The sequence below is a fragment of the Oryctolagus cuniculus genome, chromosome 6 (assembly GCF_964237555.1).
Source record: "Oryctolagus cuniculus chromosome 6, mOryCun1.1, whole genome shotgun sequence".
Taxonomy (NCBI): domain Eukaryota; kingdom Metazoa; phylum Chordata; class Mammalia; order Lagomorpha; family Leporidae; genus Oryctolagus; species Oryctolagus cuniculus.
In genome coordinates, this window is record NC_091437.1 from 29559914 (window position 1) to 29572777 (window position 12864).

The following is a 12864-nucleotide window of genomic DNA, read 5'->3' on the forward strand; positions in this document are numbered from 1 at the left end:
CCCATACTCTGAGGCCACCTGTTTGGTAATTAGAGTAGCAGGGAAGCTGTGGGACAGCCCGTGTGGGGGCCCCTGCCCTGGTGGCAGGTGTTAAGGACACAGAAGGGCACCGTTGGCTGGCTGGTGACTGGGTGCCATATGAAGCCGTGTTGCTGCCTGCTCTGGACGTCGCCCTGTGTTCCTGTGTGACTCTGAACCTGCCATGCTGCGGCCAGTGTCGTAGGACCCCCTAGCGCAGGCTTGCTCTGGTGTCTCAAGTAGGAGAGATCTCAGAATGAACCAGGAGAAACAGGCTTTGTAGATGGTGGCAGTGTTGTGGTAAGGGGGTGGCAGAAGGCAGGCTATGCCATTGTGTCTGTGTTCCGAACTGTCGAAGCTAATTCAGGTGACTGTCCAGGAACATCTAGCACAAAAGGCAGAAAATGAGCCCTGCAGAGGGCGTTCGAGCTGGGACTAGGGGGACTTCCGCAGTCTCTGCTGACGCCAGGTGTGCCGCCTTAGCACGCCGCGCTCCCAGGGCCACTGGAAAGAAGCGTGCCTCCCGAATGCTAACGAGGAGATTAAACACGGAGAGGAAATCCTCAGGCGGCCACACACTGCAGAGGACGCCACAGGGGAGACTCTGAAGTCAGAAAGGGGTGGCCCATCCAAGGGTGCTGCACGGTGGGCAGCCCTGGCAGAGAGACCCCCCCGGGACCCCTCATGCCTTCCTAGCTCTTCATCAGTCTGATCTAAGCACTCTCAGACAGACTCAGGAAGCGCAGGGGGGTTTTCAAAGGATCTGTGTCTTAGGGCAAGGATGGTGGACAAAAACAGACGAGTGTGGGTGCCCTGGCACCTAGGCTGGGCTGTGTTTGAGTATGCCCGTGATCCCACCTCGTAGGGTAAAGAGATGATCTACAGCTGTCTCCTTAAGGTAGTCAGTACCCAGGGATGAAGAAACTGATGGCTTAAGTAGCCAAACAGAGGCACCTGTTGCCTTAAAGGACTGTGCAGGCTGGGCCTCCCCTACCGTTGTTAGCCAAAGCCGTGCGCAGATGGCGGGCACCCAACCAGACAGACTGGCAGCTCGATGGCACAGTTAGGCCTAAAAGGTTCAACAGGGCATTAAAAGCCTAGCAAGAGGAATCCTCCTGTGGTTGGTCCACGTGGGACGGGTCAAAGTGCTGTGGCTTTTGTTTCCATGGCAATGACTGGAGTGTCTCAGGCTTCAGGGTACGTTGGAGATTCTAGGCTGCCTGGGGACCCCCAGCTAGTCTGGGCAGACTGAAAGAAACAATCAGACCCTAAACAGAAGCTTAGCTAAACATGGCCAAGAGACTCAGGAGTCAGTTCAAGCTCTCACTCATCACCCTCAGGATGTCAGCGCAGCCTCAGAAGGAAAAGTAGGCCTTGGCCTGCGTGAGACCCTTTCCCAGTAGGTACCAGCCTGAGGTTGTGTGACCCGCCTGAATTAGAAATCAACAAGAGGTTGAACTTTGACCCAGACAGGGTTTACTAGGGGCTTATCTTGGCGCACAAGGGAGACTCCGTGGCAGGAAGAGTTCCTCCGACTGGCCGACTGGCTCCTCCCCGGGAGCTGGAAAGGACTTTTTTTTTTTTCTTTTGGACAGGCAGAGTTAGTAAGAGACAGACAGAGAGAAAGGTCTTTCTTCCGTTGGTTCACCCCCCAAATGGTTGCTACGGCTGGCGCTGTGCTGATCCAAAGCCAGGAGCCAGGTGCTTCCTCCTGGTCTCCCATACGGGTGCAGGGCCCAAGCACTTGTGCCATCCTCCACTGCCTTCCTGGGCCACAGCAGAGAGCTGGACTGGAAGAGGAACAACTGGCACCCCAACCAGGACTAGAACCCAGGGTGCCGGTGCCGCAGGAGGAGGATTAGCGCTGGCCTGGACAGGACTTTTGATTGAGTTGGGAAGGTGCAGCAGCTTCATCCAGCTCGTGCCCCATGTTCTGCACAGGTGCTGTTGTTCCTCTGAGCACCTGAGATGCGGAGAGTGGTGGTGTTGCTCACTAGCGCCCCCAGGAGGCTCCTCTGGGTGTGAGTGAGGGTTGGGAAAGTCTCTGGTGGGGCTGCAGGGGGTCTTCTGTGGCTGTTGCTCCTGATGGGTTTGGAGCTGGGTGGAGCGATTGGTGCTGACCTCTCCTTGTTCCTTAGCCTCCGGGTGGGGGGATAGGGTGGGGTGGAGTTTGATACCTGGCTGAGTGTCTAACTCAGTGAGCCAAGTCCTGTCCCTGTTCTGTCGCAATGTGGCTGGTCCCTTGACCTGTCCAGGTGTGGCAGCTGAGAGCCACACAGCGTATACTTGTTATGTGCCTGCTTTCAGCCGACATGCAGTCTGAACCCCCTCACCTCCAGAGGCAAAGCTGCCCCTGAGACAGGGCTGTAAACATGCCATATATGAAAATGATGCTTGAAGAGGAGGGTACTCCTGTTCCCTGTTCTCTGCACCCTGGACACCCCGACACCTGCTGTGAGAGCCCTAGCAAGCATCTCTCGGGGGTAGTTTCTTCAGGGAACGGCACCTTCCGATCCTCACCTTTACTGGTCCCAAGTAAATACTAAAGCTTGCTTCTGAGCAGCTCATGCTGAGACTAATTCGCAACACCCCTGGGAACACATCCACGACTATCCAGGGCCAAGAGCCATGCTTTAAAAAAATTATTTATTGCCGGCGCCGCGGCTCACTAGGCTAATCCTCCGCCTAGTGGCGCCGGCACACCGGGTTCTAGTCCCGGTTGGGGTGCCGGATTCTGTCCCAGTTGCCCCTCTTCCAGGCCAGCTCTCTGCTGTGGCCAGGGAGTGCAGTGGAGGATGGCCCAAGTGCTTGGGCCCTGCACCCCATGGGAGACCAGGAAAAGCACCTGGCTCCTGGCTCCTGCCATCGATCAGCGTGGTGCGCCGGCCGCAGCGCACCAGCCGTGGCGGCCATTGGAGGGTGAACCAACGGCAAAGGAAGACCTTTCTCTCTGTCTCTCTCTCTCACTGTCCACTCTGCCTGTCAAAAAAAAAAAAAAAATATTTATTTATTTATTTACAGTCAGACAAAGGAAGAGCTCTCTTCCCACTGGTTTATTCCCCAAGGGGCTATAATGGCCAGGGCTGGTCCAGGCTGAAGCCAGGAGCCAGGAACTCCATCCAGGTCTCCCATGTAGGTGGTAGGGTTCCATGTACTGGGGCCATCTTCTGCTGCTTTCTCAGGCACATTAGCAGGGAGCTGGATCAGAAATAGAGCAGCCTGAACTCAAACCCATGCTCTGATAGAGGATGCTGGTGGTTTAACCCACTGAGCCACAACAGGGGCCCCAAGAGCCAGGCATTTTTCCACCAGCCTACACTGCCTCCCGACTTGTTTGATGGCACCTTATTCCAAAACAAAAGCTTCACCTTAAATCTTTTGCATCAACTTTGGAATGTGCAGGACTTTCAAGGGCTTTGGGAACTTCTCATGCTGAGGTTAGGACAAAGAACTTGAGCATCTGGTCACCCATCATAGGGCTTTACCCAGAGGGCAGGGCCTTCCTCCATCAGCAGGGTGGCCCACTCTGCAGTTCTCACCGGGGACAGCCCCAGGAACCCACCCTCCGGCCCCAGCACAGCTTCAGACTAGCCTCATAGGGGTCGCCTTCATCTGGTGAGACCCCAGCGAGCCCTGGATGGTGGGGCTGATACCTTTCCTTGTTCCTTAGCCTCAGTGTCGCTGTCATTTTTGTTCATCTGCTTTTAAATTCAGTCAGAAATCTCATGTCAGCAGGAGGGTTGCACCTGTGTCACAGTGAAGTCTTGGTCTCCAAACATCTCAGTGACAGTGGCCTGCCCTGCAGAACCTGCACCCAGATCTTTCCAGGAGCACAGTGCCCTGGGACTGTAACTCAGCCTGCTCCCTGTCCTGGGGGAAGCACAGTGTCTCTCTCCAGACTTAGGTTCTGGAAGCAGACAGCCTGGGGTTAAACTCAGGGCTGGCCAAGCTCTGGTTTTTAAGTAACTCAAGACAATGACTCACCTTTTGCAGGTCTGTTGGCTTATCTGGAATATGGGAATTGAGGAGAAAGTGAGTAACACTGACCTCGTGTGGCTGTTGTATTAAACACTAGCGTACGGTGGCAGGAACACTCCTCATTTCCTTGCACCCTCCTGACGGCCACACACTGAGCTCACCACATGCTCTCCAGCTCTGCCCTCCTGTCCCCTGTGCTCCTCCACTCCACGCCTGTGTTCACCCTGTTACCCACACCCATCCTTCCAGCCTGCTGTCTTGGAACTGAAGCTGGCAAATGAGAAGAATTGAGTTCCTCCGTGCAGTGGAACACCCTGTGACTACTGGAGGGGTAAAAGGCTCCGTACCCTTGCTTTAGGGCAATGCCCTGACTCATGCTCAAAAACCCTGCTCATTCTCTGGGGCCAACTGTAACCCTTTCAGGTTTCACGGCTGGGTGAATGGTTGAGTGGGTTTACAAATAAATATCTGTTTCCCCCTGAGGTGAGTAAGTGGAGGTTCTTGGAAGGGTATTTTATGAGTTAGCTATTGCTGCTTAACAGATTACCCCAGGACCAATTGGCTTAAAACAGTAAGAATTACTTATTATTTCTCAAGTAAGGACACCCAGGCAGCCTGTGGAAAATCCCAGGTCGTCCCTGCCCAGCAGCCAGGAGGGTCATCTTAAAGCGGAAGCTCCAGCCCCTGACTTTTGGGAGGACTGAGCCCTGGTCAGTTTCAGGAGGGAAATGTCACCAGCCACCTCAGCCTGAAGGAGACAACTAGGTTGCCCCTGGATTCCTGGCCCACAGAAGTTGTGATAGAATAACATTTGTGGACTTAAGCTGCTAAGTGCGGAGTGATTTACCACGTACAGCAAATCTCATATGCTAGAAAAATGTCACCAGCGTGGAGGGTGGGGGGCATTTGCAACCATGCCTGATAAGTGTCAGTTATTAAAGAATTAAGCCATTTGAAATTGGCATTTTTCCATTTCTCTGGGTCAAAATGATTAAGTACCAGCCATTTCATAGGTTTGGGTATCATTATTACTCTTCTCTCACCAGAATTATAGGGGACATCAAAGGTTCCTGGAAAATAGAATGAAAAGATAAGTTTATTTAAGTGCAGAAAATTTGAAATCCATGCGATAGCGTTTTCATAATACTCATTTTCCATGAATTTCCTAAAGACCTCTCCTATGTTAAATAAACAGTCCAGCAACCTAAAACACGAAATTGTTAGCGTCTCAGAAGCACATCGAAGAAGCTCTAAATCTGAACTCCGAAGCTCTGCACCCCTTCCCCGGTTCCCGTTCCCTTCTGTCCTTCGCTCTCCAGGACACCATTCTTCTGCGGGTCTCAGCGCTCACGAAAGCCTCCCTTGCCTCAGCCCCCGGCCATGGGGAGCTCCGGCCTTGCCCCTCCTCCTCTGCTTCCTCACGCCCAGCGCTTTCTCTACAAACGCCTGGGTTGGCTTCTCAGCTGTCTCTCCCTCCCTCTGGTCTCAAAAACACACCTGAAGCTGGCTTGTGAGAAGGGGAGAGGGGGGATTCCTTTTTCTCTGTGAGGTTTGCCATCGTAGCGTTTCTGAATCCACAGTGCAGTGGTGTGGAATACACGGGCACTGTTGTGAGCCAATCTCCAGAACTTTTCATCTTGCAAAACTCTACACCCATGACAAACAACTCCCCATTTCCTCTGGACTATTCTTTCTTTCAGAAAAAAATTTTTAAAGATGCATTTTATCTGTTTGAAAGGCAGAGAAGGGCCCGGCACTGTGTTGTAGTAGGTAAAGCCGCCGTCTGCAGTGCTGGCATCCCATATGGGCACCAGTTTGAGTCCCGGCTGCTCCTCTTCCAATCCAGCTCTCTGCTTTGGCCTGGGAAAGCAGTAGAAGATGGCCCAAATCCTTGGGCCCCTGCACCCATGTGGGAGACCCAGAAGAAGCTCCTGGCTCCTGGCTTTGGATTGGCCCAGATCCGGCCTTGAGGCCATTTGGGGAGTGACCAGTAGATGGAAGACCTCTCTTTCTCTCTCTGCCTCTCCTCTGTGTAACTCTGACTTCAAAATAAATAGATAAATCTTTAAAAAAATTAGCATTTGATCATTAATGATGAGGAGGGGGCATTGCAGACAGCACAAACAAAGGCATAGGTACACAGAGGCCAGGGCAATAGCTCATATTTAATAATTAAAAATACAGGATACTCAATGAAATTTGGTTTCTTTCTAATTGCCATTGCATTAATACACTGAGACTAAAATACTGCATAGGAACTATTTATACTATAAATACATTCACTGAAATAAATTATAAATATTTAATATACACACCTTTTCCCATTATATTTCCTGGGTGAATTCATTCTCCTCAATACTTGCTCATTTTGCAGATTTGCTTATGACATCCCTTGCAGTGACAGTCTGTGTCCCACTTGCATTGTTACAGGGCTTCTGCAGTGGACACATCCAACTTCTTGTGCTCTTTTGGCCACTGAACATTCACTAACGGGAAACCATCCTCAGCGTTAGCTCTGGGAGCCAGTAGACTGCACATGTACTGGCAGGAAGCTGGCAACTCTGACAAGCGCTGCTCCAGTTTGGTGGGAGCGCAGAATGCCATCTTTCATAGCACAGCTCGCTTCTCCGTTCTTCAGGGTTACATTGCAGCTCTTGGTCAATGACTTTTGAAAATGCTGTCCACTGACAAAAAGGAGCATTGTTGTCAACTTTTATTCCGTGAGCAATGGGGTCCTTCAGGCACACTCGCTGCGGCTCTTCCAATTTGCATAATTCTGTTGCTAAGTTGACCGCTGAAAACTATGAATAAGAAATCAATAGGGTTTATTCAATGGATTATTTTCAAAGTCAAGAATCTTGGTTGCCCTTTCTTTGGCATTAAAGGATAATTTCAGTGCTTCACATAAATGGAGGATGCCTTCCTCTGCATTTTGGGTTTTCTGAATGTGAGACAAATGAAAACTTCAGAATGACAACAAAGTCACAGTGGTGCCTAAATTGCTCAGTTCAGCATACTATACTTGCTCAAGTAGGAGAACTGTTTGACGACAGTTACTTTGATCTCATTAGACATTGGATGCTACTTGAGTGGTGTGATGCAGAGTCTGGGCAGGACAGTCGGCACCCTCATGGAGTCATTCATGCTTGGCTTCTCTTTGGAATACACATCGTTTGTTCCTTTATGCAAAACCACCCAAAGTTTTACTTGTAGGAGGCTCTTTCAAAAAGTTCATGGAAAATGCAATTAAAAGTATGACTTTCTTTTGGTGCAAAAACAATTTTGAAAGTCATGCATAGGTTTTCATAACACTCATACTCCCCATAGTATGAAAAAAATCTTTGCACCAGGATAAGCCCATTCTATCAATTCCTTCTTTTTCCCACAAACTTTTTGAAGTAGCTTCTTATCTACAACAAAAGGAGTAAAAATTTTCTCATTAACTCCTAACTGAAAAGCCTGGGTAATTTTGTAATTTCTTTTCTTTTCTTTTACGTTTTATTTATTTGAAAGTCAGAGTTACACAGAGAAGGAGAGGGAAAGAGATCTTCCATTCGCTGGTTCACTCCCCAAATGGCCACAATGGCCAGAGCTGCGCCAATCCGAAGCCAGAAGCCAGGAGCGTCTTCTGGGTCTCTCACACAGGTGCAGGGACCCAAGGGCTTGGGCCATTCTCCACTGCTTTCCCAGGCCATAGCAGAGAGCTGGATCAGAAGTGGAGCAGCTGGGTCTTGAACCGGTGCCCATATGGGATGCCAGCACTGCAGGCAGCGGCTTTACTGGCTACACCACAGCGCCAGCCCCTGCTGTTATTTCTGAAAACTCATTTAGAAGGGATTCCACTTGAAAAAGCCTTACAAGCAAGTATTCATGAGAAAAATATTGAACCAAAGAAAAGTCGTTTGTGTTGTTATGATTTGTATAATGGTTAAGGTATAAAAAGGTGAAGCATTTAGATATTTGATCATCTCTGTGATAATGAATGGAGCTATTACACTTTTTCTTATGGCAGTGACTTTATCTTGCTGTTTAGGGCAGGTGTTGTGGTGCAGTGTAGGCTCCCACACCGGGGCACTAGTTCTCAGTTGCAGCTGCTCTGCTTCAGCTCCAGCTCCCTGCTAATCTGCCTGGAAATGGCTTTGGCCTGGACCAGCTGTTGGGACCAACTGGAGAGTGAGCCAGAGAATGGAAGATTTCTCTCTCTCTCCTCCAAGTCTGTCTGACACTCTGTCTGCCGCCCCCCTCCCCATATTATATGGCATTTAAATTTTTACTTGCAATTTTGGAACTAAAGAGTATTCCTGTTGTGTTTTTTTTGTTGTTGTTTGTTTTTGTTTTGTTTTGTTTTTTTGACAGGCACAGTTAGACAGTGAGAGAGAGACAGAGAGAAAGGTCTTCCTACCATTGGTTCACCCCACCCCAAATGGCCACTATGACCGAAGCCACTTTCTGAAGCCAGGAGCCAGGTGCTTCCTCCTGGCCTCCCATGGGGAGCAGGGCCCAAGCACTTGGGCCATCCTCCACTGCCTTCCCGGGCCACAGCAGAGAGCTGGACTGGAAGAGGAGCAACCAGGACAGACCTGGCACCCCAACCGGGGCTAGAACCCGGGGTGCCAGTGCCACAGGCAGAGGATTAGCCTAGTGAGCCGCGGCGCTGGCCAAGAGTATTCCTGTTAATAGTACATTCAGCCATCTGAGCTGAGAGATGGATGAAATATAGTGAGGAACTTCATCACAACTTCTGCCTCAATTATTTTTATGTTAATCAGAATTAATATTTTTTTTTTTGACAGGCAGAGTGGATAGTGAGAGAGAGAGACAGAGAGAAAGGTCTTCCTTTGCCGTTGGTTCACCCTCCAATGGCTGCTACGGCTGGTGCGCTGCGGCCAGCGCACCGCGCTGATCCGATGGCAGGAGCCAGGTGCTTCTCCTGGTCTCCCATGGGGTGCAGGGCCCAAGCACTTGGGCCATCCTCCACTGCACTCCCTGGCCACAGCAGAGAGCTGGCCTGGAAGAGGGGCAACTGGGAAAGAATCCGGCGGATTAGCCTATTGAGCCACGGCGCCGGCCTAGAATTAATTTTTAAAGAGTATTTGGGAGGTAGAGTTATGGATAGAGAGAGGGAGAAACAGAGAGGGGGTCTTCCACCGGCTGGTTCACTCCCCAAATGGCTGCAACGGCCAGAGCTGAGCCAATCCAAAGACAGGAGTCGGGAGCTTCTTCCAGGTCTCCCGCGAGTGTGCAGGGGCCCACAGCCCATGGGTCATCTTCCACTGGTTTCCCAGGCCATTAGCAGAGAGCTGGATTGGAAGTGGAGCAGCCAGGACTCAAACTCCAGCTGGCACTCATATGGGATCCCAGCACCACAGGAGGAAGCTTAGCATACTATGTCTGTCACAGCACCAGCCCCAATTAGAATTATTCTTAATGAAACAACGTTAGTTTATCATTTTCTTTAGCACAACAGAGGAAACTACATCTCTTTTATGCTTAGCTGTTAATCTATGCTAGTTTATATCGGACTTCTCACTATTTTCAGTATTGAATATACAATTGCATATGATTTTTTTTTATTTGATAAATGTTGGCTGCTCGGAAAGTTCATGAAAAAATTTACCTTTAAAAAAATTTTTTTTTTAATTTCGAGGTTTAAATATACACAAACAGGTAATAGAAGCCACGGCCAAGAACGGGAGAATTTGCCGGACTGCGTCGATTTGGTGCATGTGTAGCTTCAAGTCCCAATTCCTAAGAAACCCTGGGCAGGTGGGGGTCCACCTGTTAAGTGTTGCATTGAAATTGAATTTGACATCTGACGCAAAAACGGGGATTTTCGGTATGCCTGCAAGGGAGAACTGCACTTGTATTCTAAAGGGTCTCCAACATCGCAGAGGCGACTTTATTAAAGCAGTGGGACGCCCGGTGGGGCGGCCGGCGGATGCCAGACGCGGAAGAACTTAGCGGCCTCAGTGCTTTCAGCTGCGTTCCCCGACTTCCCGGACTCGCGGAAGCGTCGACACCGGAGCGAGGCCCTTGCTTATTGGCTGTCATCCAGAGCAGGAGGCCGCCACTGATTGGCTGCCCTTTGGGCGGCTCCCGCTTTCTTCCTCCCAGGAGCGCAGTCGCTGATTGGCTGATGTCCGAAACGTGTGTCCTGATTGGAAGAACCCTTCTAACGCAGGCTGCGGCTCTGGTTGCGGCCAAAGCACAGCGACTTTCTATTGCGGTGAAGATGAGGCGTTGAATTCTCGCTGTGTTCTCGCGCGCGACCCGCGAGAGGCTGCAAGGGATACTTCAGCCCATTGTGGCGCTGGGCTGCTCAGCTCTTGTTACCGTGTCGGTGATTTAAGTGCCAGTTACTCTGCAGGGAAGGTGTTCTGATAAGTTTTTAAAAATGCCTTGGGAAAAGCAGGACGTAGGGCATTGAAGGTGTCCAGTCCAAGTCAGTGCCAGGAGCAGCCACTGTCGATACAGGCAGCTCCGTGGGCACAGGGGGAGCGCGGCGACCCCCTGCCGCTGGAAATCTTCCTGTCTCCTGCCCTGAGGGTAGTCATATCCCTGCTGTGGCTGGAAATGTTGGAGCCGCCTAAATGCCCATCAGTCGGGCACCCGTTGAATACCATTTGCACACCTATAACATGGAACACTATACAGGAAGGAAGTTCCATGAGCTGATAAGAAGAATACAATGATAGCTAAATAAGCACATACTACGCCGAGTCCTGTTTCCAGTATCATGTGTGATAAAATATGCTCAAGGATCGAGGAGGTAAGAATAAATGCGTGCTCCCGCCCGCATAGATATTTCTAGAAGCGTATTCAAGGAGCAGGTGGTGGCAGCTTCCCGGAGGGCAGCAGAAAGGCCAGGGCAGGAGGAGCCTCCCTTTTCATGGTATATGCTTTTGATACTCATCTTTTGTGGTGCATTGTCTGTACTAAAGCACTTTTTTTATTTTGAGATTTATTTATTTGAAAGAGTTTGAATTTTTCCATCTGCTGATTCACGCCCCAAATGGCCCTAAGGACCAGGGCTGGCCAAGGCCAAAGCCAGGAACGAGAAACTTTATCTGGGTCTCCCATATGGGACAGGGACCCAAGCACTTGGGCCATCTTTTGTTGCTTTCCCAGGCACACCGGAAGTGGATCAGCTGGGACTCAACTAGTATTCAAATGGGCGCCAGTGTCACAGATGGCAGCTTAATCCCCTGCACCACACTGGCCCCAACTTTAATTACTTTTAAAACAATGATTTTACAAACTCAAGTGTTTGACTTGGGAACGGACAGGGGGCTCAGGTAGGTTTGGGAGTGTGGACAGAAGCCTGATGACCCCTGTGCAGGTGGCTGGAGCTCTGAGCCTCGCTGCCCAGGGGTGTGGGGTGTTTCCCGTGTCTCCAGGTCTCTTGCACATCACAGAGCACAAGAAGCAGCTGAGTGAGAGAGGGGGAGTCTTGCTCCCAGGGTGGCAGCTGTGCCATCCCACACAACGAGTGACTGAGAAGCAGGGCTCATAATAAGTGTGTAAATTACTCAGGCTGCCAAAGGGAACAGGAGTTGCTCTAATTCTTCTGTGTAGAATTGGCTTCCTGGGGGCCCTGCACTGCTGCTGGAGCTAAAAACCGAGGTCTCCAGGGCGTCGTTGGCATTTCAGGACAGGTTGTCTCCACATCCACACTGGGGAGTCGGCTTTCTTTGAGGACAGGGGCTCCTTTCATCCTATAAAATAGGTATCTGCAGCACAAGAGGTGTTCCAGAGACTTGGGGTGGTCACCAGTGGTGGGAGATGGAAGGGGTGGTGGGGTGCTCACGGCAGCAGCTGCTCACCCTCCACCTAGCAGCTGATCTTTCCGGGCACTGGCTGTGTCCTGGGAGCATTCCAAGTCCTTTATACACAGTATGATTTCTCATAGTCTTTTTTTTTTAAGATTTATTTTTATTTATTTGAAAGTCAGAGTTACACAGAGAGAGGAGAGGCAGAGAGAGAGAGAGAGAGAGAGAGAGAGATCTTCCATCCGATGGTTCACTCCCCAATTGGCCACAGTGGCTGGAGCTATGCCGATCTGAAGCCAGGAGCCAGGAGCTTCTTCTGGGTCTCCCACATGGGTGCAGGGGCCCAAGAACCTGGGCCATCTTCTACTGCTATCCCAGGCCATAGCAGAGAGCTGGATAGGAAGTGGACTAGAACCAGCACCCATATGGGATGCCAGCGCTTCAGGCCAGGGTGTTAACCCACTGTGCCACAGTGCCGGCCCTTCTCTTAGTCTTTAAAACAACCCTAGGAAGTAGGCACAATTACTCCAGTTTTACAGATGAGAAAGCTTGTATAGACATGTTTGTAAACTCACCCAAGCTCACCTAGCTAGGCAGTGGCTGGCTGAGGATTGGAACCCAGGCTGTCTGTACTACTAGCTGTTCAACCATACCGCCCCCAGAATAGGGCTTCTCTGGCACAGCTGAAAAACCAACTGAAAAAGTCAAGTATTCACTGGGCACCTGTTGTGTTCCCCAGACTGCAGGAGATGTCACAGGAGGTGTTGGTGTTCCTGAGTGCAGGACAGCTCCTGAAATGTGAGTGGTAAAATGTGTATGTGTATGTATGGTAAATGTAAGTGGTAAAATATATATAAATATATATGTACTTCTAGTGGTAAAATATGTGTAATACAAAATGTCTTTTAATTAAACAGGTCAGTGGTAATAAGATTTTCTATGATTGAATGAAATCCATATAACATAAAATTAACCATTTTCAGGTGAACCATCCTGAGGTATTGAGAACATTCATAATGTACAGCCACCACCTCTTTAATTCCAAATATTTTCATCTCCCCCAAAAGAAACCCTTGTTCCTCCTGCTCCTGTAACCCCC